Below are 23,634 nucleotides of genomic sequence, written 5' to 3' on the forward strand. Positions count from 1 at the left end.
TTTATATACCTGTCTTCTCACCTCCGACGAGGGACTCAGGCCGGTTTACAACAGAGGAATTCATACACAATAGTTAAAACATCACATCCTATAAAACACTAATATAAAACACATTAAAATACAATCATATAATTACATAAGGCCAAGTCGTCAGAATAAAATCACCACTCATCATCATCCGTCCGTGTGATCAAGGGTTATTGACTCACTCATCAAATGCCAGATTCCAGAGCCAGGTTTTCACCAACTTTCTAAAGGTCAGGAGGGAAGGGGCAGTTCTAATCTCCAATGGGAGAGAGTTCCAGAGCCGAGGGGCCACCACTGAGAAGGCCCTGTCCCTCGTCCTCATCAGCTGCGATTGCGAGGGTGGTGGGACCGAGAGCAGGGCCCCTCCAGAAGATCTTAACAACCTTGATGTTTCATAGGGGAGAATCCATTTGGACAGGTAAACTGGGCCAGAGTCGTTTAGGGATTTATAGGTCAGCACCAGCACTTTGAATTGTGCTCGGAAGCTAATTGGCAGCCAGTGGAGCTCGTGCAACAGAGGAGTAGTATGCTCCCTGTACCCAGCTCCTGTTAGTAATCTGGCTGCCGCACGTTGGACTAATTGCAGCTTCCGGGCAGTCTTCAGAGGCAACCCCACATAGAGAGCACTGCAGTAGTCTATACGGAATGTAACCAGAGCGTGGACCACTGTGGCCAAGTCAGACTTCCCAAGGTACGGGCGCAGCTGGCGCACAAGTTTTAATTGTGCAAAAGCTCCCCTGACCACCACCGAGACCTGGGGTTCCAGGCTCAGCGATGAGTCCAGGATCACTCCCAAACTGCGAACCTGCGCCTTCAGGGGGAGTGTAACCCCGTCGAGCACAGGCTGTAACTGAGAATAGACTCAGTTATGGTAATGCATACAAAGTTCCAATGTTGTACATGAGTTAAAAGTTGGCCCCACCTCTACAAAAGACTGATGATTATATGGTTTTGATAGATGGGAACACACATTCTATAGGAATCTTATGCGTGATCAGAATTGTCTTTAAATTTCATTTCAGTTTGCTGTTGCAACTGAAACATCCTAGTCCTGGACACGTTTGGACTAAAACCAAAAAGAACAAAGGATTAGGTTTTTGTTGTTTCTGCCTCAGCTACAAATATGCTCTGACTTGCAATACTGTGTGTCCTCTAGGTTTGTCATGCTAAATTTGGATGTGGAAAGCATTACCGTTTAAGTCATGTTATGACATGCAATATTTTTCTTAAAACATTAACTTCATATTTGACAGGCTAAATAGATTTCACACTGTGAGATCCAAACTAACTTGGGAGCAGCCAGTTTCCTGAAATCGCTGGGTCTTGCTTATAACAATACTGAACCAAATGGTAAACAGGAATTTAATTTAACAAAAGAGAGAATGATTGTAATGCATTTCAACTTCCCTGTTGACTTAATGGAGTTTGAAAACATGTTTACTAGCTAACATACTCTATTTTAAAAACAGTTAACTGGACAGTCAAAGAAACTTTACTATTTCAGTTAGTGCTAGAAATTATTGAAGTGATTCTTAAGCATAAATTAGCATTGTCAAGCAAATATTTTAAGAGTGAAGGCAGGGTGATTTATCATCTGTCAGTTCTACTTATGTAGAATCAGGCAAATTTCGAATTCCAAATACATATGTATATATATATATATATATATATTTAATTGTGGAATTACATTCTGCTTCTTTTTATTGTGCTGGTCATCTATATAAATAAAAATGTAATGTTCATTTGTGGGATTAACAGAACTCAAAAACCAATGGACGAATTGACGCCAAATTTGGCCACAAGACACCTACTAATTCAAGGAGTGACCATCACTCAAAAATTTGATTTGTCATTTGGGAGTTGTAGTTGCTGGGATTTATAGTTTACTTACAATCAAAGAGCATTCTGAACTCCACCAATGATGGAATTGAACCAAATGTGGTACACAGGACTCCCATGACCAACAGAAAACACTAGAAGGGTTTGGTGGGCATTGACCTTAAGTTTGGGAGTTGTAGTTCACCTACATCCAGAGAGCACTGTGGACTCAAACAATAATGGATCTGCACCAAACTTGGCACGAATATTCCATATGCCCAAATATGAACACAGATGCAGTTTGGGGGAAATAGACCTTGACATTTGAGTTGTAGTTACTGGGATTTATCGTTCACCTACAATCAAAGAGAATTCTGAATCCCACCAACTACAGAATTGGGGCAAACTTTCCACACAGAACCCCCATACTTAAGGCCATCCAGTCCAACTCCCTTCACCAGGGCAAGAAAACGTAATCAAAGTCCTTCTGACAAAGAGCCATCCAGCCATAGATATAGAGAGATAGATAGATAAGATAGATAGATAAGATGATTCACACACACAGATATTGTATCATAGATTTGTAGGGGACCCTGAAAGAAGGACAATTATATGGTGCATGTTCCAGAGTAGGCAAACCACACAATCTCCACATCAACACTGACAAAGAAGCAGCAAGAAACACTGTTTACCTACAAGCATAAAGGCATTACATACGAGGGGTATTTTTTAAGTAAGGTCCGTTTTGTTGTAGGCACTAGTAGTTCGCGCGCATACCGCAACGAGCACCTGCGTCGTGTACCGGCATGCCTTGGGAACCCTGTGCTCAGTTTCCGCTCTGTAGCTAACCTGTACGGTTCTGTTCTGTGCTTTAAAATGTTTAAGACTATCAACTCACCCGCCGTATGTGAGGTTCGCTTTGTGATATGGTTTTTGTCAGCAAGGGATCTGCCTGCTGCAGAAATTCATCGACAGATTTGTGAAGTGTACGGTGATACTGTTATGAGTGAAAGCAAAGTGCGTAAGTGGGTATGACAATTCAAAGATGGCCATGACAACGTCCATGATGAGGACCGCTCCGGTCGCCCTTCTTTGATTACAGACAATTTGGTGGCTTCAGCAGGCGGCAAGTTTTTATGAAGAGGGTATTTTAAAATTGGTTCAGAGATATTGTAAGTGTTTGAACAAACTTGGCAACTATGTCGAAAAATAGAGTGAAGTATGTACTTTCTGAAAATAAATTTACTTTTTTGAAATAAATTTTCGTTGTGTACTTATGTTCAAACGGACCTTACTTAAAAAATACCCCTCATATATTAGAAACCAACACTTTCTCATTACTTTATTTTCCAGATCACCAGACTGGGCCACAGCAACGCGTGGCAGGGCACAGCTAGTATACCATAATAAAGATAGATTATGTGTGTAACACACATATCTGGACATCATGCTAAGATGTAAATCTTCTTCTGTGTGCATATGTGCTTTTCACCCTATGAATTATAGAATTTTCTTAGCTAAGGAACACTCAAAAGATGGTTTTGCTAGTTCCATCCTTTTAAATCCTTTGAAATCGTTTATAGCACCTTTTATTTGTTGGCAGTCTCCCATTCAAATATTAAACATTGCTAATTCTGCTTAGCTTTCAAGCTGAAATGGGATCTGGTATTTTTCAGGTAGCCTTTCACATTTTGTTTAGTTTTTGACCTTTTAAACGGAGAATGTTTAATTTATTGTATAAAACTAGCTGTCCCCTGCCACACATTGCTGTGGCCCAGTCTGGTGATCTGGAAAATAAAGTAATGAGAAAGTGTTGGTTTCTAATATATGTAATTCCTTTATTCTTGTGGGTAAACAGTATTTCTTGTTGTTTCTTTGTCAGTGTTGATGTGGAAAGTGTCTGGTTTGCCTACTCTGGAATATGCAACATATCATAGTCCTTCTTTAAGGGTCCCTTTCAAATCTATGATACTATATCTGTGTGTGTGAGAGAGTATCATATCTATCTATATTTATGACTGAATGGCTCTTTATCAGGAGGGCTCTGATTACATTTTCTTGCCCTGGTGAAAGGAGTTGGACTGGATGGCCTAAAGTATTTTCTGTTGGTCATGGGGGTTCTGTGTGGGAAGTTTGCCCCAATTCTGTTGTTTGTGGGTTTCAGAATGCTCTTTAATTGTAGTGAACTATAAATCCCAGTAAGTACAAATCCCAAATGTCAATGTCTATTTCCTCCAAACTCCATCTGTGTTCATATTTAGGCATATGGAATTTTTGTGTCAAGTTTGGTCCAGATCCATCATTGTTTGAGTCCACAGTGCTCTCTGGATGTAGGTGAACTACAACTCCCAAACTCAAGGTCAATGCCCATCAAACCCTTCCAGTGTGTTCTGTTGGTCATGGAAGTCCTGTATGCCATGTTTGGTTGAATTCCATCATTGGTGGAGTTCAGAATGCTCTTTGATTGTAGGTGAACTATAAATCCCAGTAAGTACAAATCCCAAATGTCAAGGTCTATTTCCTCCAAACTCCATCTGTGTTCATATTTGGGCATATGGAATATTTGTGTCAAGTTTGGTCCAGATCCATCATTGTTTGAGTCCACAGTGCTCTCTGGATGTAGGTGAACTACAACTCCCAAAGTCAAGGTTAATGACTCAAATCAATTTTTTTGAGTGGAGGACATAAATTGGACTGTTAGGTGTCTTGTGTCCAAATTTGGTGTCAATTCCCCCAGTGGTTTTTGAGTTCTGATGGTAGCACGAACTAACATTACATTTTTATTTATATAGATTAATGCAATTTAGGATGGATTGTCCCAAGCGTTCGGTTCCTAGTGTTTGTGAAGACACTAAGACTAGAAAACCATACTGAGAAGCATAATAAGTTTTGTATTCATGCTTTGGGAACAGGGGGATGGACTCTTAGGCACTCCTTTTAAAATTAGCTTCATTTGGATTGGTTTAAATAGTGTAAACATGACGCTGTGCTGTGTTTTGTATCCACCCTCATCAGAGTGACTTGTTAAGAGGAGGCATCTTTTCATCTTGCGTATAAACTTCTGGTTGATGCTTGTGAGTGTTGTCTTCCCTTGCAGTTATGCCTGTGGGTTTGAACCGAAGGTTACTCTGTAAGTTGCAGAACGGTTCACTTTGCTTATGATCTCTGCTCTTGAGGTGTGACGGCTGAATATGATAGGGCATCTATTTTAGACATTAGGAATGCATTTGTGACCTACAAGGCAGAGCTGCTCAAAGAATTAACTTAGCTTCTGTTTGAAACAGCTTTGAAGGACTGAGTGAGTTTCAAAATGTTTTTGTTTCTTCATGAAACTTTAAAATATGTTTAAAGAGGTGGGGGGAAATGAAAGGCTTGGATATGGATAATTGCCATTTGTACCATGTGGGTTGGTTTGGGTAATATCTCTTTTTTTGTGAAAAGCATTTTAAAGTCACAATAGTAGGAAAGAAACTGAGTTTCAAGGAAGAAACATGATTTTGTGTTTTAAACTGTGACAGACTAATTTCAATTCAAACAACACTGGCTTTGTGGTATATAGTTGTGTTTATTCTAGTAGAATATAGTGCGTCTGCCATGTTGAGGCAGATATGCTTATTAAAAGGGAATTCTGATCTAGTTATTAAATGGACAATTACAAAAGCCTAGTCAGTATAAGCTAACCAACGTAGGCATTCTTCTAAGTGGTTTTCTAGTGGATGACTTTTTGAAAAACAACATACAATGTTTCTACTTCAAGATGGCATGCTATTAAATGAGCTATATAAGGATGTGTAGACAAACTGGGTTTTGGTATGTGAAGTGGCCCTTTTATGTAACTGATATTTATTTTCAAATTGTAAGGACACTATTTACTTTGTGGAGGTTAAATCTTTCATCATACCTATTAGAATTTTTCTACATAGAATTTTAGAACCATATAGGGATGCAATTTTGCATAGCACTATTTTAATATCCTGCCTGCAATGATAAGATCAGCTAAACTTTAAATCCTTTTGTGACTATGACCTTTTGGAGGAGGAAAACGTTTTAACTGACATGTTTATGTCTGCCATTACAAGCCAAGTTTGATTGCCCGATAGTTCAAGAATATTGTTAACAAGATGTGTTTCATAAGTAACTAGCTGTACCCTGCCACGCGTTGCTGTGGCCTCTAGTAAAACTTATCAAAGTTGAGGTAGATATCTGGACTATTATGAAAGAGAGGTACCTACCTATTCCTTCCCCCTTTTCCTCCCCATTTCTCTCCTTTCTTCCTTCTCTACCTCTTTCTTTCTTTCCTTCTTTCACTACTTGGTTTCATCCTTCTCTCTTTCCTTCATTCCCTTCCCCTTTCTTCCTTTGCCTTTCTTCCCTCCCTGTTTGCTTCCTTCTTTCACTTTTTATTTCCTTTTATTTCACCACCATCATAACAATAACAATAATGCAATGCATTGCCTCTGGGACCTGACACCTCTCCCATTCCCCCAGGGTCTAATAGGAATAATAGCATAATAATAATAATAGAAATAACAACCTTTACCCGCCACGCGTTGCTGTGGCCAACCTTCCCTCTTTCTTTCCTTCTTTCCCTCCCTCCTTCCTTCCTTCCTTCCCTCCCATCTTTCCTTCTCCTCTTCCTTCTCTATCTTTTTCCTTCCTTCCCCCTTTTTCTTTCTCTTCTGGTCTCTTTTCTTCCTTCTCTCTTCCCTTCTTTCCTTCCCTCCCTCTTTCTCTACATCTTCCCCCTTCCTTCACTCCCTCTTTCCTTCCTTCATTCCCTTTTTTCTGGCTGGGCGCCAATGCGCATGCTCAGTTGTTTTGCCGTTTTGTGAGTGTGTTGTGTTGTTTTTCATTTTGATAAGATATGTTTGTACCTTGTGGGTTGTGTTATGGGCATGGGAATTTTGGTTAAGTTTCATTGGGGTTTTTTTGAGTTTTGTTGTTTTGCCGTTTTGTGAGTGTGTTGTGTTGTTTTTCATTTTGAGTAGATATGTTTGTACCTTGTGGGTTGTGTTATGGGCATGGGAATTTTGGTTAAGTTTCGTTGGGGTTTTTTTGAGTTTTGTTGTTTTGCCCTTTTGTGAGTGTGTTGTGTTGTTTTTCATTTTGAGTAGATATGTTTGTACCTTGTCGGTTGTGTTATGGGCATGGGAAGTTTGGTTAAGTTTTGTTGAGGGGTTTTAGAGTTTTGCTGTCCCGTTGAACCAACCTAACAGATTTATATATATAGATATTAGTCTAAAATTTTAAACTGATAAGAAATTACATACATCTTGCTGCCAAATCTGCTGCTCTTTACTGAACCTGAAAATACTTCCAGATATGAAGCATAACTGTGTTAGAGCTCGCTTTTATAGGACAGCTTTTATAGGATTCTTTTATAGGACAGGGAAACATAGAGAAGGGAAACCCTGCGGGATTCTTTTGGATTTATTTTTGTATCATTTGCCTTCTGGCTCATAAGCGATAAAAATGTTTTTCAGTCATTTTTTGCATGATATACCAGTGATTACAATGAGATGAACAACAAGGAAAACATTTACTCTAGATCAGGGGTCCTCAAACTTTTTAAACAAAGGGCCAGGTCACAGTCCCTCAAACTATTGGAGGCCCGGATTATAATTTGAAGGAAAAAAATGAATGAATTCCTATGCACACTGCACATATCTTATTTGTAGTGCAAAAAAAATACTTAAAAACAATACAATAATTAAAATTAAGAACAATTTTAACAAATATAAACTTATTAGTATTTCAATGGAAAATATGGGCCTGCTTTTGGCTGATGAGATAGGATTGCTGTTGTTGTTGTTGTTGTTGTTGTTGTTGTTGTTGTGTGCTTTCAAGCTGTTTCAGACTTAGGTTGACCCTGAGCGAGGGCTGGGTAAATGACCTTGGAGGGCTGTATCTGGCCCCTGGACCTTAGTTTGAGGACCCCTGCTCTAGATAGTTAATCTCTAATGAATGTTAAAAGTATCCAAATGCTGCATAATTTGGGCAAAATTCAGTGTCCTTTTAGGGCAAGTGCCTTCTGACCCATATTGTAGGGGTCAGGATCCTCCAACATGGAGATTCTGTGTGTGTATGCTGAAATAAATCTCTTGTAAAGACTGGCAGAGGGCAGGCAGCAATTAATCTGCCACATATAAACAAGCACTATAGCTCAGCAGGGTTTGCCTGTATTTGCCAAAGGAAATTTAAGGATAACTCATTAGCATTCCCTTTGTAGTTTCTTAGTTCCTTTTGTGTAGAGTATTTTGCCATTGGCTGACAACAGACTGCAGTTCCTTTGGACTACAAACTTGGCTGTGCAAGCATCCTGCTCAATCCTTCACCCACTGATATTCTCTTTTCCTCAGATAGACTGGGTGGTCAGAAGGATAAATTGGTTTGTAAGTGTTAACATTTGCATGGCATAAAACTTTTATCTTTTTTTTTTTTTTTTTGGAATTTTTGGAATTCCTTCCAGTATATTTCTCTTTATAATAAAGAGGTTCCTCTTCTTGGCTTCTTCTTCTTCTTTTTTTTTTTAGAAAAAAATCAATTCAGTATTGTCGAAGGCTTTCATGGCCAGAATCACTAGGTTCTTGTGGGTTTTTTCGGGCTATATGGCCATGTTCTAGAGGCATTTCTCCTGACGTTCGCCTGCATCTATGGCAAGCATCCTAAAAAACTCTAAAATTACAACAGCAAAACAGCAGAGAGGAAACAACCAGGCACATCTTAACACCTCTCAACAAAACATTTTCCCAGGCTCAGCCAGGCCCTCAAATGCTAATGAAGGTGGTCAGCTGAAACATTCACACCTAGCTCCAGCAGAGAAGGGCTCTTTGCCCCATCCCAGCCATTCCACAGATATATAAACCCATTTTCCTATTTCCAACAGACCTCACTACCTCTGAGGATGCTTGCCATAGATGCAGGCGAAACGTCAGGAGAAATGCCTCTAGAACATGACCATATAGCCCGAAAAAACCCACAAGAACCTAGCAATTCAGTATTGCCAGGTGTTTTAATATTTTCTGAGTTCAGAGATTTTTTTTATTCATTGGAATCATGCTTAAGACTCAGTAGTTTACAAAACATTAAAACATTTCGCAAAGTATTCAAAAGCCAAGTCTTAACCCAATACAATACAAAAGTAAGGAAGAAATGAAATTGAGATTAGTCAGGAAAGTAACATAAAACAGTTAAAGCATGAGGACTTCATAAGATAGATTGTCCAATATTTCTGGGTATTATTCCTTGTCGAACCCATCACCACCTTTAAATGTAAATGTACTGGGTGGATTCAGGAACTGATTGATGACAAGCATGATATTTCAAGTATAGCCTTTCCATTGACTCTTGTGGTTTTGTGCTTTCAAGTAATTTCTGATTTCTGGCAACCTCAAGGTTAAACTACCATGGAGTTTTCTTGGCAAGTCTTAATCAGATGAATTTGTCATTTCTTTTCTCTGTGGTTTTGAGGATATGGTTTACCCAAGGACACCCAGTGGACTTCCATGGCTGAGGAAGGGTTTGAATACTGGCTTTCCAGAGTCCTAATCTAGCAGTCAAACCATTACATCGTGCTGGTTCACTCCATTGCCCTACCTAGTTATGAACATATTGATATTATGTGCCTTAGAGTTGACTCTTAACATAAGGTGATCAAGTCATAGCATTTTCTGAGAAAGGTTTATTCAGAGGAACTTTGGCCCCCCGACTCTGGAACTCACTACCTGGAGAAATTAGGAAAGCCCCTACCCTAGAAACCTTTAAAAAGAACCTTAAAACCTGGCACTTCTGCTGCGCTTTTGATGAATAGGTTTACATCCTCACACTAGTGCATCGATGTTTTGTCATTGGAGTACATGCCCCCCCCCTTTGTGGGAAAGCTTGATTCTACAACCACCACTATAATGAGCCCTCCTCCGCAAATAATGTTTCTTTCTTATCTCGCCCGAGTTTTAATCAGTTTTTAATCAGTCCCTCTTTTAACCATTATATGTTGCCCACCCATTGTCATTGTGATTGTGCCTATTGTAATTTTATATTGCTATGTTTTCACATGTTCTATGTAATTATGTTGTTGTTGTTTATTGTTTGCGTTTTTGGTTTTATTTTATTGTAATTTGTTGTTTGGGCTTGGCCTCATGTAAGCCGTTCCAAGTCCCCATTGGGGAGATGGTGGTGGGATATAAATAAAGATGATGATGATGATGATGATTATTATTATTATTATTATCTTCTGTTCTCTGAGAAAAATAGAGTGTGGCTTTCTTAAGGCCATCCAAGCGAGTTTCCATGACTAAATAGGGAATTCAAACCTTGATCTAGTGAAGTCAGTTCAACACTCATACTGCTAACAGGTTGCTGATTTTTAAATTCATATTTGAAAGACGAATCTACAGAGGATTTCATAAAACCAAATCAAGTTTTCTGTTGCAGCTTTCTGTTGGGTAGACATAGAGTCTACATCTTACAAACACTAATAGGATATTTAGATATGTGTAAAGAGCAGTCCTTCTATAAAATACTTCTGAATCGGCAAACTCTTTACATTGGTGTGTACTGTGCATTTCATGAGTAGGTGGTTATAAAGATCAAGTGACCCGGATAATTTATGAATTAAAATTCCTGTACCATAAATTATCTCGAGGCTTCCATTGCCTGTTGGCTTTTTGTGGAGGTAAGTCTGGAAACACAGTATAATTTTATGTTAATTATATACAATATATCACATACCACTGCAATAGTGTCACAGCAAAAGAAACACAGATTCCCACCAGGAATAATGTACAATCTAAATTTGAAATAGGAGGTGATAAAGAGAACGTGCAAATAAAAAATGGGTGGGTTGGGGTGGAGGGTAGATAGATGTTCAGTTCAGTTTCAAATAGTTAGCATTAGTGTAATAGGGAATGAAGATAAAAAGTTTTGCATACCAAAGATGTCGATTATGTTTGGGAAGAGTTTTGAAAGAAAACAGAAAGCATGCTTTAGACACTGAAGGAATCAGTACTAAATTGAGGCAACAAGGGAGAAAGTCATGTATTACATGAAAAAGAGAAATAGAGGCATCTTAGGATGGTGGATTTTGAGACCCCATCAAAATTACTTTGCATTGAAAAAAATGAGTTCCTAGGTAATAGTAATAAAAATCAGAGATCGAATCCTGGAAGGAGGGGAGGTATAATGGAGAAGGTTTGGCCATGGAGATCTATGAAGTCAGGGATGTTGAATTTGTGCTATGTCTTTAAGCTGAAAAATAGTATTTGAGAAGGTCAGGGCAATCAAAGTTGTGGACAGAAATGAAAGAACTGATGTGCAATATTTCAATACCAAGAAGAAAGTTGCAATTATTACCTCATTGCCTTCCTATTTTTCCATGAAGCAGAGACACTTTTGAAAAGTCCGAAGGCATTCTTCAGTGTTCTTCTAGGCAGGTCAGGGATGAATAAAATATATATATTTATTTATTTGGAGTGCTTCTACCCCGCCCTTCTCAACCTCCTAGGGGGGACTCAGGGCGGCTTACAAAAGGCACAATTCGATGCCCAACAATTCACAAAATACAATATACAATTTACAATATAACGATGACAGTTATAACTAACTAAAACAGTCAAATTAAAACAACAGCAGCAATAAAATCATCTTGTGGTCAACGTTCGTCAATTCATAAATCCATAATCCATCCAGCATTGTTATTGTCCTTTCCTGGGGGACGCCTGGCTCGAGAGCAGTACGTGTGAAAAAGATCTTGGAGTCCTCGTGGACAACAAGTTAAACATGAGCCAATAATGTGATGTGGCGGCAAAAAAAGCCAATGGGATTTTGGCCTGCATCAATAGGAGCATAGTGTCTAGATCTAAGGAAGTAATGCTACCCCTCTATTCTGCTTTGATTAGACCACATCTGGAATATTGTGTCCAATTCTGGGCACCACAATTCAAGAGAGATATTGACAAGCTGGAATGTGTCCAGAGGAGGGCGACTAAAATGATCAAGGGTCTGGAGAACAAGCCCTATGAGGAGCGGCTTAGGGAACTGGGCATGTTTAGCCTGAAGAAGAGAAGGCTGAGAGGAGATATGATAGCCATGTATAAATATGTGAGAGGAAGCCACAGGGAAGAGGGAGCAAGCTTGTTTTCTGCTTCCCTGGAGACTAGGACGTGGAGCAATGGCTTCAAACTACAAGAGAGGAGATTCCATCTGAACATTAGGAAGAACTTCCTGACTGTGAGAGCCGTTCAGCAGTGGAACTCTCTGCCCCGGAGTGTGGTGGAGGCTCCTTCTTTGGAAGCTTTTAAGCAGAGGCTGGATGGCCATCTGTCAGGGGTGATTTGAATGCAATATTCCTGCTTCTTGGCAGGGGGTTGGACTGGATGGCCCATGAGGTCTCTTCCAACTCTTTGATTCTATGATTCTATGATTCTATGATTCTATGATTCCTACTCTGGTCGTCATTGTCTTTTATCCATCTGCCAGCTTACACAAAGGCCTGGTCCCATATCCAGGTCTTTAGCTTCCTTCTGGAAGAGAGGAGGGATGTTGATGACCTAATTTCCCCGGGGAGCGTATTCCACAGGCGAGGGGCCACCACCGAGAAGGCCCTGTCCCTTGTCCCCGCCAGTCTCACTTGTGATAAAGGCGGGGCCGAGAGCAGGGCCTCCCCAGAAGATCTTAAACTCTGAGATGGGACGTAGAAGGAGATATGTTCGGACAGGTACGCTGGGCCAGAGCCGTATAGGGTTTTGTAGGTCAAAACCAGCACTTTGAATTGTGCTTGGAACTAGACCAGCAGCCAGTGGAGCTGACATAACAGGGGGGTGGTATGCTCCCTGTATGATGCTCCGGTGAGTAATCTGGCTGCCGCCGTTGGACTAATTGAAGTTTCCGAACAGTCTTCAAAGGCAACCCCACGTAGAGTGCGTTGCAGTAATCTATTCGGGATGTAACAAGAGCGTGGACCACCGTGGCCAGATCAGGCTTCCCAAGGTACGGGCGCAGCTGGCGCACAAGTTTTAATTGTGCAAAACCTCTCCCAGCCACTGCCGAGACCTGGGGTTCCAGGCTCAGCGATGAATCCAGGATCACTCCCAAGCTGCGAACCTGCATCTTCAGGGGGAGTGTAACCCCGTCTAACACAGGCTGTAACCCTATACCCTGTTCAGTCTTACGACTGGCCAGTAGGACCTCTGTCTTGTCTGGATTCAGTTTCAATTTGTTAGCTCTCATCCAGTCCGACACAACAGCCAAGCACCGGTTCAAGGTCTGGACAGCCTCCTTGGTAACAGCTGAGAAGGAGCGACAGATTTGGACATCATCTGCATAGAGATAACATCTCAGTCCGAAACTCCGGATGATCTGGCTAATGTAACCCATTAGCCAGATGTGGCTTTTAAATTCCCTTCTGCAACTTTCAAGGGCGTTCTTTTAAAAATTGTCATTGCTTTTGGCTGTGTTAGCAACTTATTTATCTAGAAGTAAACTCTACCCCATGTATGATACCATTTTTCCCCGTTGTCACTACTGACTTCAGCCGATTACCAGCAGGTTACATTTTGTAGGCAAAATGAAAAAAACTTACTTTTGGAGAATTGTTGTGGCAAAGCACCAGGTTGAATGTGCCCGGAGCAATGAAAAGGGAATTGCTGAAGAATGGATAATGATGTTAGGTTCTTGTGAGTTTTTTCGGGCTATATGGCCATGTTCTAGAGGCATTTTTCCTGACGTTTCGCCTACATCTATGGCAAGCATCCTCACTACCTCTAAGGATGCGTGCCATAGATGCAGGCGAAACATCAGGAAAAATGCCTCTAGAACATGGCCATATAGCCCGAAAAACCCCACAAGAACCTAGTGATTCCAGCCATGAAAGCCTTCGACAATACATTGATAATGATGTTATTTATGAGCTTAGTAAGAACATGAGAAGTGGAAGATTTGTGAGAAAAGGTGAGAACAATCTTTGAGGCAGTAATATAAATAGCTAAGTAGAAATATAGAACTCATAGTTGAGATGTGGGAGAGTGTGAGCACTTCTAAGAGAAAAATGTATGCTATAAACTTATTAATGGTGCTGAGTGCTATTGTAAATGATGAGGACATACTATGCATAGAGGTGATAGTGAAGGTCTGAGGTCAGATCTAATGGAGAGGGAGAAAATAGTTTCTAGCTGTTGGTAGAAAAGCTGAATGAATAATTGGACAAATAGGAGAAGCGTCTGAGGACAGAGCCATGGAAACATGGATGAGTCACACAAAAGAAAATGGTGTATTATTTCATGAGTATAAAGACTGGGTAGAGACCTTTGGATTCGACAGGTAATCACATTAGCATGTTTTGTGAGAGTGTAGAATATTGAGAGCAGAAGCTTGTTTTTTAAGAGGTCAAAAAGTTGTTGCTGCAGTGACTGATAACTATAGGAGTGTACTGTACACACCGGGAGTAAGAGATAGAATAATAGAACCATAGAGTTGGAAGAGACCTTGTGGGCCATCCAGTCCAACCCCCTGCCAAGAAGCAGGAAAATCGCATTCAAAGCACCCTCGACAGATGACCATTCTAGCCTGTACTGCTGAACAGCTCTCACAGTCAGGAAGTTCTTCCTAATGTTCAGATTGAATCTCCTTTCTTGTAGTTTGAAACCATTGTTCCGCGTCCTAGTCTCCAAGGCAGCAGAAAACAAGCTTGCTCCCTCCTCCCTTTGACTTCCCCTCACATATTTATGCATGGTCATCATGTTTCCTCTCAGTCTTCTCTTCTGCAGTCTAAACATGCCCAACTCTTTAAGCTGCTCGTCATAGGGCTTGTTCTCCAGACCCTTGATCATTTTAGTCACCCTCTTCTGGACACCTTCCAGCTTAAATTGCAGTGCCCAGAATTGGACAGTATTCCAGGTGTGGTCTGACTTACATTTGACTTAATCTAGATGCTACTACCAAAAACTTAACTTGCCAAAAACTGGCCTGCTTGTTTCAGAATGTCATAAATACATTTTTACTTGAGAGGCAAGTTGCAAATGTGTTTGATTTATTTACAAGTGGAGGGAGGGCTAAGCTCTTGGAGCAAGTGGTTGCCAACCAGCTCCTAGCACTAATGAATAAAAGTGATTATCTATATCCATTTCCTTTGGGCCTAGATTTAGAGTTGGAAAGACCTTGTTTACTAGAGGTATAAAGCTTCTGCTTAGCAGTGTTTATTCTCATATAAGCATGTAGGGAACTGAGGAGCCCCCGGTGGCACAGTGGGTTAAACCCCTGTGCCGGCAGGACTGAAGACCGACGGGTCGCAGGTTCAAATCCGGGGAGAGGCAGATGAGCTCCCTCTATCAGCTCCAGCTCCTCATGCGGGGACATGAGAGAAGCCTCCCACAAGGATGATAAAACATCAAAACATCCTGGCGTCCCTTGGGCAACGTCCTTGCAGACGGCCAATTCTCTCACACCAGAAGCGACTTGCAGTTTCTCAAATCACTCCTGACACGACAAAAAAATAATAATAATGTAGGGAACTGTAGCTTCAAAAGTATGCATCTTTTTTTAATAAGTAAAACTAGCTTGGTTACCCAGCATTGCCTGGGTTTTTGAAAAAAAAATGTAAAAAATGTTTATGAATAGTCCCATTTAGAAAATGCATAAGGTTGTGGGTGAACTACAAGTCACATAAGCCCAGGTTAACCCACTCAAACTCCATCAGAACTTCAAGTTGGGCATGTTGAGTGTGTGTAGCAAGTTTGCTCCAGATTCATCATCGGTGAGATTTAGTGTGTTCTCTGCCTGCAGGATGCACTACAACTTCCACATGGTGGGTCAGTCCCTCAACTATGTTCAGTTACTGATTGGTTCTGCTTGTTGTGTGCTGTGGAAAAGAATAATAAAGGTTATGGGAGAGGCAGTGGGTGGAATTATGTAAATTCCACACCAATAGGATATCTGTGTTGGAGAAAACACATAAAATCTAGGATGAAATTGGGTGGTGGACAGTATTGTGTTTGTGAAGGACAATTGTGAAGGACATTGGCAGGAATTGATGGCTCTTGTACATGCTCATTGTGCTCTCTATAACAGTGCCATTGGAGGGAGGGCCTTGGGTGGCTTCTCAGTGATGGGGATCATAGTTGTTTGTGGAAGTGGGAGTCTGTCTGTGGAAGTGGGAGCCCTAGCCACATACATACTTTCACTTAATGGACGAGCTTGGGTATCCGGCGATGCCCAGGTTACTTTAAAAAGCCATTGTTTGTTTTTGGATGTTAGGTAGTATCAGTTTGGTAATTTGTAATGCTATTCTAAAGGAAAAAGTCAGACTTTCCTTTTGTTTTTTATGAATGCTCGGATTAGAAAATGCATAAGGATGTGGGTGAACTACTCACAAACAATGTGGGTCAATCACACCAAACCCCGCTAGTATTCAAAGTCAGCCACATTGGGTCTGTGTGCCAAGTTTGGTCCAGATTTGTTGTCGGCTAGGTTCAGTGTCCTCTGAATACAGGAGAACTATAACTCTTGGATTCCAAGGTGTGTGAGTCATTGCCCCCCTCCCCCAGACTCACTTACCTTGGAATCCAAGAGTTATAGTTCTCCTGTATTCAGAGGACACTGAACCCAGCCGACAACAAATCTGGTTCTGTGTTCCAAGTTTGATCCAAGTCCACCATTGGTGGAGGTCACAGTGGTCTATGGAAGTGGGTGAAGATACTGCAAATCCCATCATCCCTGGTCTTCAAATCCCATCATTCCTCTTCCAACCCAAACGAGGATGTAAAATGGGTCATAGGGCATCTGTGTACCAAGTTTGGTTCAGTTCCGTCATTTGTGGTTTGTGGAAGTTGGAGCCAAAGTGGGTTAAGGTACAGGAAATCTCATCTGTGCTCCATCTTCCCTCCAACCGCACCAGGACATAAAGTACATCATCGGGTCTGTGCCAAGTTTTGTCCAGGTCCATCATTCGTGCGGGTCGCAGTGGTCTGTGGGAGTGGATGTAGGTACTGAAAATCCTATCATCTGTGGCCCATCCTCCACCAAATCTCACCATGATGTAAAGTGTGTCATTGGGTGGGGGGTGTCTAGATCCCACGTTTGATCCAGGTCCATCATTCGTGGGGATTTCAGTGGTCTGTGGAAGTCAGAGCCCCAGCCAGAAAAAGAGATTGTCACCCGCATACATACATACTCCTCTGCATAAAAACACAGATAGATGATAGATATAGAAGATATAGATAGATATAGATATATCTGAGAGATCTGTAGACTTCTGTACACTGTACCAATTGCAAATATTTTAGATACTGCTTTTTTATTGTGTCAGAAGTGACTTGAGAAACTGCAAGTCACTTCTGGTGTGAGAGAATTGGCTGTCTGCAGATACATTGCCCAGGGGATGCCCGGATGTGTTACCATCCTGTGAGAGGCTTCTCTCATGTCCCTGCAAGGGAAGCTGGAACTGACAGATGGGAGCTCATTCTGTCTTGCGGATTTGAACCATTGCCTTTCAGGTCAACAGTTCAGGCGGCACAAGTTTTTAACCCATAGCACCATTGTGGCATATATTACATATTGCTGTCTGGGAGTGGTTAAAAGTAAGTGTTGAAAAGTAAGAAGGGAAGAAGGGAGGGAAACACATATACTTCCTGGAGCAAGTAAACAGGTGAGATTAATTTGCCTTTGGAGTCAGATATGGCCTCATCTACCCCAACCTGCCTTCGGAGTCAGATATGGCTCCATCTACCCCAACCTGTCTTCAAAGTCCGATATGGCCTCATCTACCCCAACCTGCCTTTGGAGTCAGGTATGGCCTCATCTACCCCAACCCATCTTTGGAGTCAGATATGGTCTCATCTACCCCAACCTGCTTTCAGAGTCAGATATGGCCTCATCTACCCCAACTTGCCTTCAGAGTTGGGTGTAGGTGTTTAGCAAGGAAGAGGAAGGCCCAGATTCTGTTGAATTGTCTACTTAAGCTGCTAATCGTAAAAGGTAAGGGAGCCCATATAGTCAGCTGTAGAATAGTTGTGTTCTTGCCTGAAAATGTGGGTAGTTATACTTGCAGTAAGTGCAAGTTAGTGGTCTTCTTGGATGAGAAGGCCCAGTGCCTTGAGGCCCATGTATTTACTCTCGAGTGTATCAGGAGGAAGTGGATTTCTTAGACACTGCAGAGCAGACCATCTTAGAGTGATCTTTTGAGAAGGAGATCACTTCCAAACACAGGAAGAAGCCACTTGGTGGAAAGCAATGCATAGATATAGAAAGAGCAGGAATTATTTCATGACTGTGGAGCTACAAAAACAATTCAAAGCTCTCTTCATCATCTGTGATTGTTGTGAACCAGAAGCCTTAAAAGAGCCAAACACAAGTAAAAGGTCCAAACAAGGTTTATTAAAGTAACAAAAATAGCTTAGAAACGCTTAACTCAGTGTATCTAGCAAGAAAACAAAGTCTGTAGCAAATTGCTATGCAAAAAACGCAACTTGGAGAATAATCCGGATTATACAGGAATATAATCTGGGATAACAAAAACTTTAAGCAAACTGCTTCAAAATAACAGAGTTCAGTAAACACAATCTAGCAAGGTTGGAGCAAGCAAAAACGTCAGGAAACAGTCCAAAGTCGAGGCACGTCCAAAAGCAGAAGTTAAGTCCAAAATGCGATGTCGTCGTCCCAAAAACAATCCAAAGTCAGCAAGAAAGTAGAAGTCAGCACTTAGAGGATTCCAGTCAGTAGAAGCATGAAAGCACAGCGATCTGCAGTCCCAGGACCCAAGGCAAGAGTAATGGCAGCAACAAAGTCCCAAGCCCAGTACAACACTTTGCCTACTGCAAAATTCCAATAGTTTGATACCTTACTTTTATCCTATAACTCCTCATCAGAGGTGGAGCTGGACTCCACCCTGTCTTCATCGCTCTCAGGTGCCTTTGCTTCCACGGCTGCTTGCCACCACCCGTCCCTCCAACTTTTCCAGCGTCTATCAAGACTTAGATCACCCCATGTATTTCCAGGTTGCCAGTCTCCCAAAACCCTTAAAACTCCTCACTTGATATGGGTTGGGTACATATGTCCCTGATTTCTTGTACACGGGTCCAATCTAACCCATCCTCCTCCCCGTCATCACTCCCAGTCCCATCACTCCCCGTGAACCCCATGAAGTCTTCCTCCTCAGTTGGAGCATTAAGTATTTCATGGATCCGCTTCCTTTCTCTCTCTTCATCTGACTCTTGATCCCAAGTAACCTGCTTCAAACCTCTACATTCCTCTCCCTCCTCCTCCATTTCAGAGTCAGTGAACCCTTCAAATGACTCAGTATCTGTAGGTGTCATGAATATTTCCCTAATTCGCTTTCTTTGCTGCTCTTGATCCAACACCTGAGCAGCCCTCTTTGCCCTTCTACTACTCGTTGTGGCTTGCTCAGCACAATCTACTACAACAGTGATAGTGCAGCAGTGGTTTGTAGGCCTGGCAGGACGACTCAAAAGTTGTGCTGTCTCCCTGGAGCAAAAATCTATGATGTAACAGAGAGGCAGGCAAAGCTTGTCATGCTCACAGACTGTTATCTATTCCTTTTGGTTCATGTAAGGCCAAAGGTTATAAGCTTATGGACCAAGCTCAAGGGCCTTGATGCCCAAGGTGTCATTTCATCTCTCTTCCCAGTTCAAGGACACAGTCCAGACAGGGAGGGAAGTAAAAGTGAATATCTGGCTTCACGGTGGGATGGGGAACAACTTGGTCTCCTAGACCATGATGTGAAGAAGTTTAATGAATGTGGGCTACTGACAAGGGATGGCTGCACCTCACAGAGATTGACAGGAATTCATTTGCTATGCGTCTCAAAAATCTGATCAGGAGAGCTTTAAATTAATTTATCTAGAGGAGGGAGACAGTATACTTGAAGGCAGGAGTGTAACAGGAGAGAATACCCTTGTTGAGTATAAGAACTCTACAGTGAGAAGGCAAAAAAACTTAAATTAGTTACGGGGACAGCAAATGGTGTTTGGTGTTTCTACACACGTACAGAGTGTGGGCAGTAAACAAAAAGAACTATAATTCTTAATTGAACAAAGTAAATATGATATAATTAGCAACACCTAAACCTGGTGGGACAAGTCTCATGATTGGAATGTAGTAATAATAGAATGTAGTATAACCTATTTCTAAGAAAACGGCAAAACAGGAAAGGAGGAGGAGTGGCATTGTTTGTTAAGGATAGATTCCACCTAAACATTAGGAAAAACTTCCTGACAGTAAGAGCTGTCCAGTAGCAATATATCTTGCCTTGGAGTGGAGTCTCCTTCTCTGGAGATTTTTAATTACAGGCTGGATGGCTACCTACCAGGAGTGCTTTGAATGGGTGTTCCTGCATGGCAGAGGGCTGGACTTGTTTGATCCTTGTAGTCTCTTTCCAGTTCTGTGATTCTAAAGAAATAGAATAATAAATAAGTCATGTCTGTCGAAACTTGCATTAAATTTCATCTGTTTAGCAACATAGACATTTGTTTACTACTTTCGTAAAATTTGTCTGTATCCCATTTGACAAATCTGAGATATTATAGAAGCACTAGCCATGCGTTGCTGTAGCCCAGTCTGTGTATATGTGTTTTGTGTGTGTATATGTGTATATATGTGTGTGTTTGCGTATATATATGTGGTTTAGTGCATGCATTGTAATGTATTTTTATTTTTTGGATTTTTAATCTCTTCTGTGTTTTTCAGTGTTTTCATGAGCATATATATGCGTGTGTGTGTATATATATATATTCATAAAACACTGTTTTTATGAGTATATGTATGTGTGTGTTTGTGTATGCATATGTGGTTTTGCACATGCATTGTAATGTATTATTTTTTGGATCTTTAATACCTTCTGCTGTGTTTTTCAGTGTTTTATGAGTAATGGTCACTCATTGGGCTGATAAGTGTATTGCGTTTAAAATTGGTGTCAATTCGTTCAGTGGTTTTTTAATTATGTTAATCCCACAAACTAACATAACATTTTTATTTATATAGATCATGGTGGTTGATTCCCCCCCCCCCCCCCGGGTATTTCTCACCAAAAGCTATCCTGACTTTCCTTAAGAGGAATGAAGCACAGTTACATCATTGTCCAGAGAATGCACACATTAACACTAGTTATATAACCCAGGAACAGTACCTAGTACTCATCAACAAAGAGCTCCATTCAGCATGTAAATTTATGAGTGAAGAGTTACCATTTTGTTGAACTAGATGGCCGAAGGGGTCTCTTCCAACTCTTTATTATTATTATTATTATTATTATTACTATTATTACTATTATTACTATTATTATTATTTTATTGTTGATCCCATATTGTTTTTGTTGACCCTCCTTTACCACTTACAGAACTAGTTTACTGTTTTTCTTTGAAATATTTATTTTTGAACTTTACCAGTAGCTGCTGCATTTCCCATCCTTCGCTTAAACTCGAGTCAATAAGTTTTCCCAGTTTTTTTTGTGGTAAAATTAGGTGTCTTGGCTTATATTTGGGTTGGCTTATACTTGAGTATATATGGTAATGTAAAAAACCTCAGATCTTAAATGGAACAGTGTAATGGATCTAACTCATCTTAGAAAGTGGGTACGTGGCCTACATTAAAAGGTAGGTGTGTGAGCAGTGATTTTGTGACTCTCAGGGAGCAGCAGCACCAGTTATTTGCATGAGAGCGACCTGATTGGCCAGATGCAAATGAGCGGGTGCCAAGATTTGAAAGATGGGCGGAGTCAAGGATTACAGTTGGAGGAGGTCAACTGAGCATTCTATGTCATTTGGTCAGTTAGCTGGAGACACTTAGGGAGTTAGCTGAAGTCAGATGGAGAGTAGCTACTAGGGATTAGCAAAAGGTGGGGAGGGGGGTTTGTCGTGTCAGGAGCAACTTGAGAAACTGTTGACTGATAGCAAGAAGCTAGTGACAGTAGAGAGGTTTTAAAAGTACCAAGTGATCAGGATCTCCACATCAGGTCAAAGATTGTTGGAAACTAGTTTTCATGTGTTAAAAGCCTTTTAGGAAATCGGAAAGGCTTGAATGATAATCATGCTGAAACGTTGTTTTGTAACAGCTTCATAAAAGAATATTTACCTCATTTGTAACCACCATGCTTTTGTACTTCTGAAACCATCACACTTTTGTTACCAAAAGAATACAAAATAAACCAACAGTTACGTTTTACTTTAAGCAAAGTCTCTCTCACTTTCTAACCGCTAATTTAAAGAAACATAAAAGGTGGCAAAGATATTTAAAATACCCTCTCCTGATGGATTCATTCCTTATGGTGGCAGCAGAATTAAATATTATTTATATTTATTGGTGGGATATCAAAGAATAGTGAGATATAGCTTGCCAGAGAAGAGGGAGCACTGTATTCAGAGATAATTTAAATTCCTCAGCCTTCTGTCTTGTTTACTAAATTCCAGACATGCTATGTGCCTTGATGTGTAAAAAAGGTTTTATTGCAGTTTATATATCAGTCTGTCCCTACACGGACATCTGCAAGTTCATTCATTCACTTAAAGTGTTTTTGTTTTGTTTTTGTAGCAAAAAGCTCTCTCAGAACATTGTATGCAGATTAATAATACCGTTTCTACCTGTAGTTTAGAATGGCCAAAGAAATAGGATGGTATCAGGTTCCAGATTTTCAAATTACAGTTCCTATATTTATTTATTTACATTATTTCTATCCCGCCCATATCAGCCCAAAGGCGACTCAAAGAGGCATACACAGTTGGCACAATTCAATGCCATAAAAATGCATACATTAATAAGCAAAAAAGAAATATTATAGTGCATTTAAACATAAAGACAGTGCATAATAACAATTTAAAAAGTCTGGGAAGAAAACTTGATTACTTACAAAGTCCAAGGATGATGGCCCTCCAAGTGTAGTGTCTTGGTGGTGGATATGTAGGTAACTGTAGAGACCTATTCTTGATCTGCATGCTCTTCGGTTTCCAGGTGGAAGGCAGTCCTGGTCAGAGTGGCTTGACATGCCTTCCTCTTGGCACATTTCTCTCTTTTGCCCTCCATTAATGCCTTTTCGAATTCCACAGCACTTCTGGTCACAGTTGACCTCCAGCTAGAAGGCTAGAGCTTCCCAGTTCTTGGTGTCTGTGCCACAGTTTTTTAAAAAAAAAATCATCTTTATTAAGAATTTTTTTCCATTTTGTGCAGATAAGGAGTAGTGCAAAAAACAAAACAAAAAAACAAAAAGAAAAAAGAGAAAAGAAAAGCAAAATAAAAAAGAAAGAAGAAAAAAGAAGAAAGAAGAACTAGTAGGAAGAAAAAAACAACACAGAGATAAAAATAGGAGCAGATTGTTGTGACTCCTTTGTTGACTTCCTGAGTATCTTTCTGGTGGTTCTTCCTCTTCTTTCTTTCTTCTCCTCTCATTCTTCAGTCTTGTTTTCTCTTCCCTTCATGTCCATTTCGTTTGTTTCAGATAATTTGTTACTTTTGTCCAATCGGTCTCTTTTATTGGGGTCCCTTTATTTTTTGTTATTAGATATGTTAACCTGTCCATATTTTTAATGTCTACCACTTTTTCTATCCAATCACTAATTTCTGGTATATCTTCTTTTTTCCACAATTTCGCATAGCGAATTCTCGCTGCTGTATTTAACAGAAATTGGATTTTATCTGTATTCTTCTCCATTTTTTGGTCTGTTATTCCTAGTAGGAATATTTCCAGTTCAAATGGGATTCTCATATTTAATATTTCCTGTAATGTCTTCTGTATTTTTCTCCAATATATCTTAGCCTTGGTGCACGACTACCACTTGTGGAAATACATTCCTT

General features: G+C 40.5%; 1 protein-coding gene across 5 annotated transcripts in view; it reads left to right on the forward strand.

Moving 5' to 3' along the window:
* Positions 1-23,634, forward strand: part of SLC20A2 (solute carrier family 20 member 2) — a 127,832-nt gene that overhangs the window by 44,054 nt on the left and 60,144 nt on the right. The window contains exon 1 of one of the 5 annotated variants that reach the window (XM_060781380.2): positions 4,883-4,975. The exons of the other annotated variants lie outside the window; for them this stretch is intronic. The gene's annotated coding sequence lies outside the window, so the exon portion shown is untranslated. Of the gene's footprint in view, positions 1-4,882; positions 4,976-23,634 lie in introns of those variants that run through there. 5 annotated transcript variants of the gene reach the window in all.

The sequence above is a fragment of the Anolis sagrei genome, chromosome 6 (genome assembly GCF_037176765.1).
Source record: "Anolis sagrei isolate rAnoSag1 chromosome 6, rAnoSag1.mat, whole genome shotgun sequence".
Classification (NCBI taxonomy): domain Eukaryota; kingdom Metazoa; phylum Chordata; class Lepidosauria; order Squamata; family Dactyloidae; genus Anolis; species Anolis sagrei.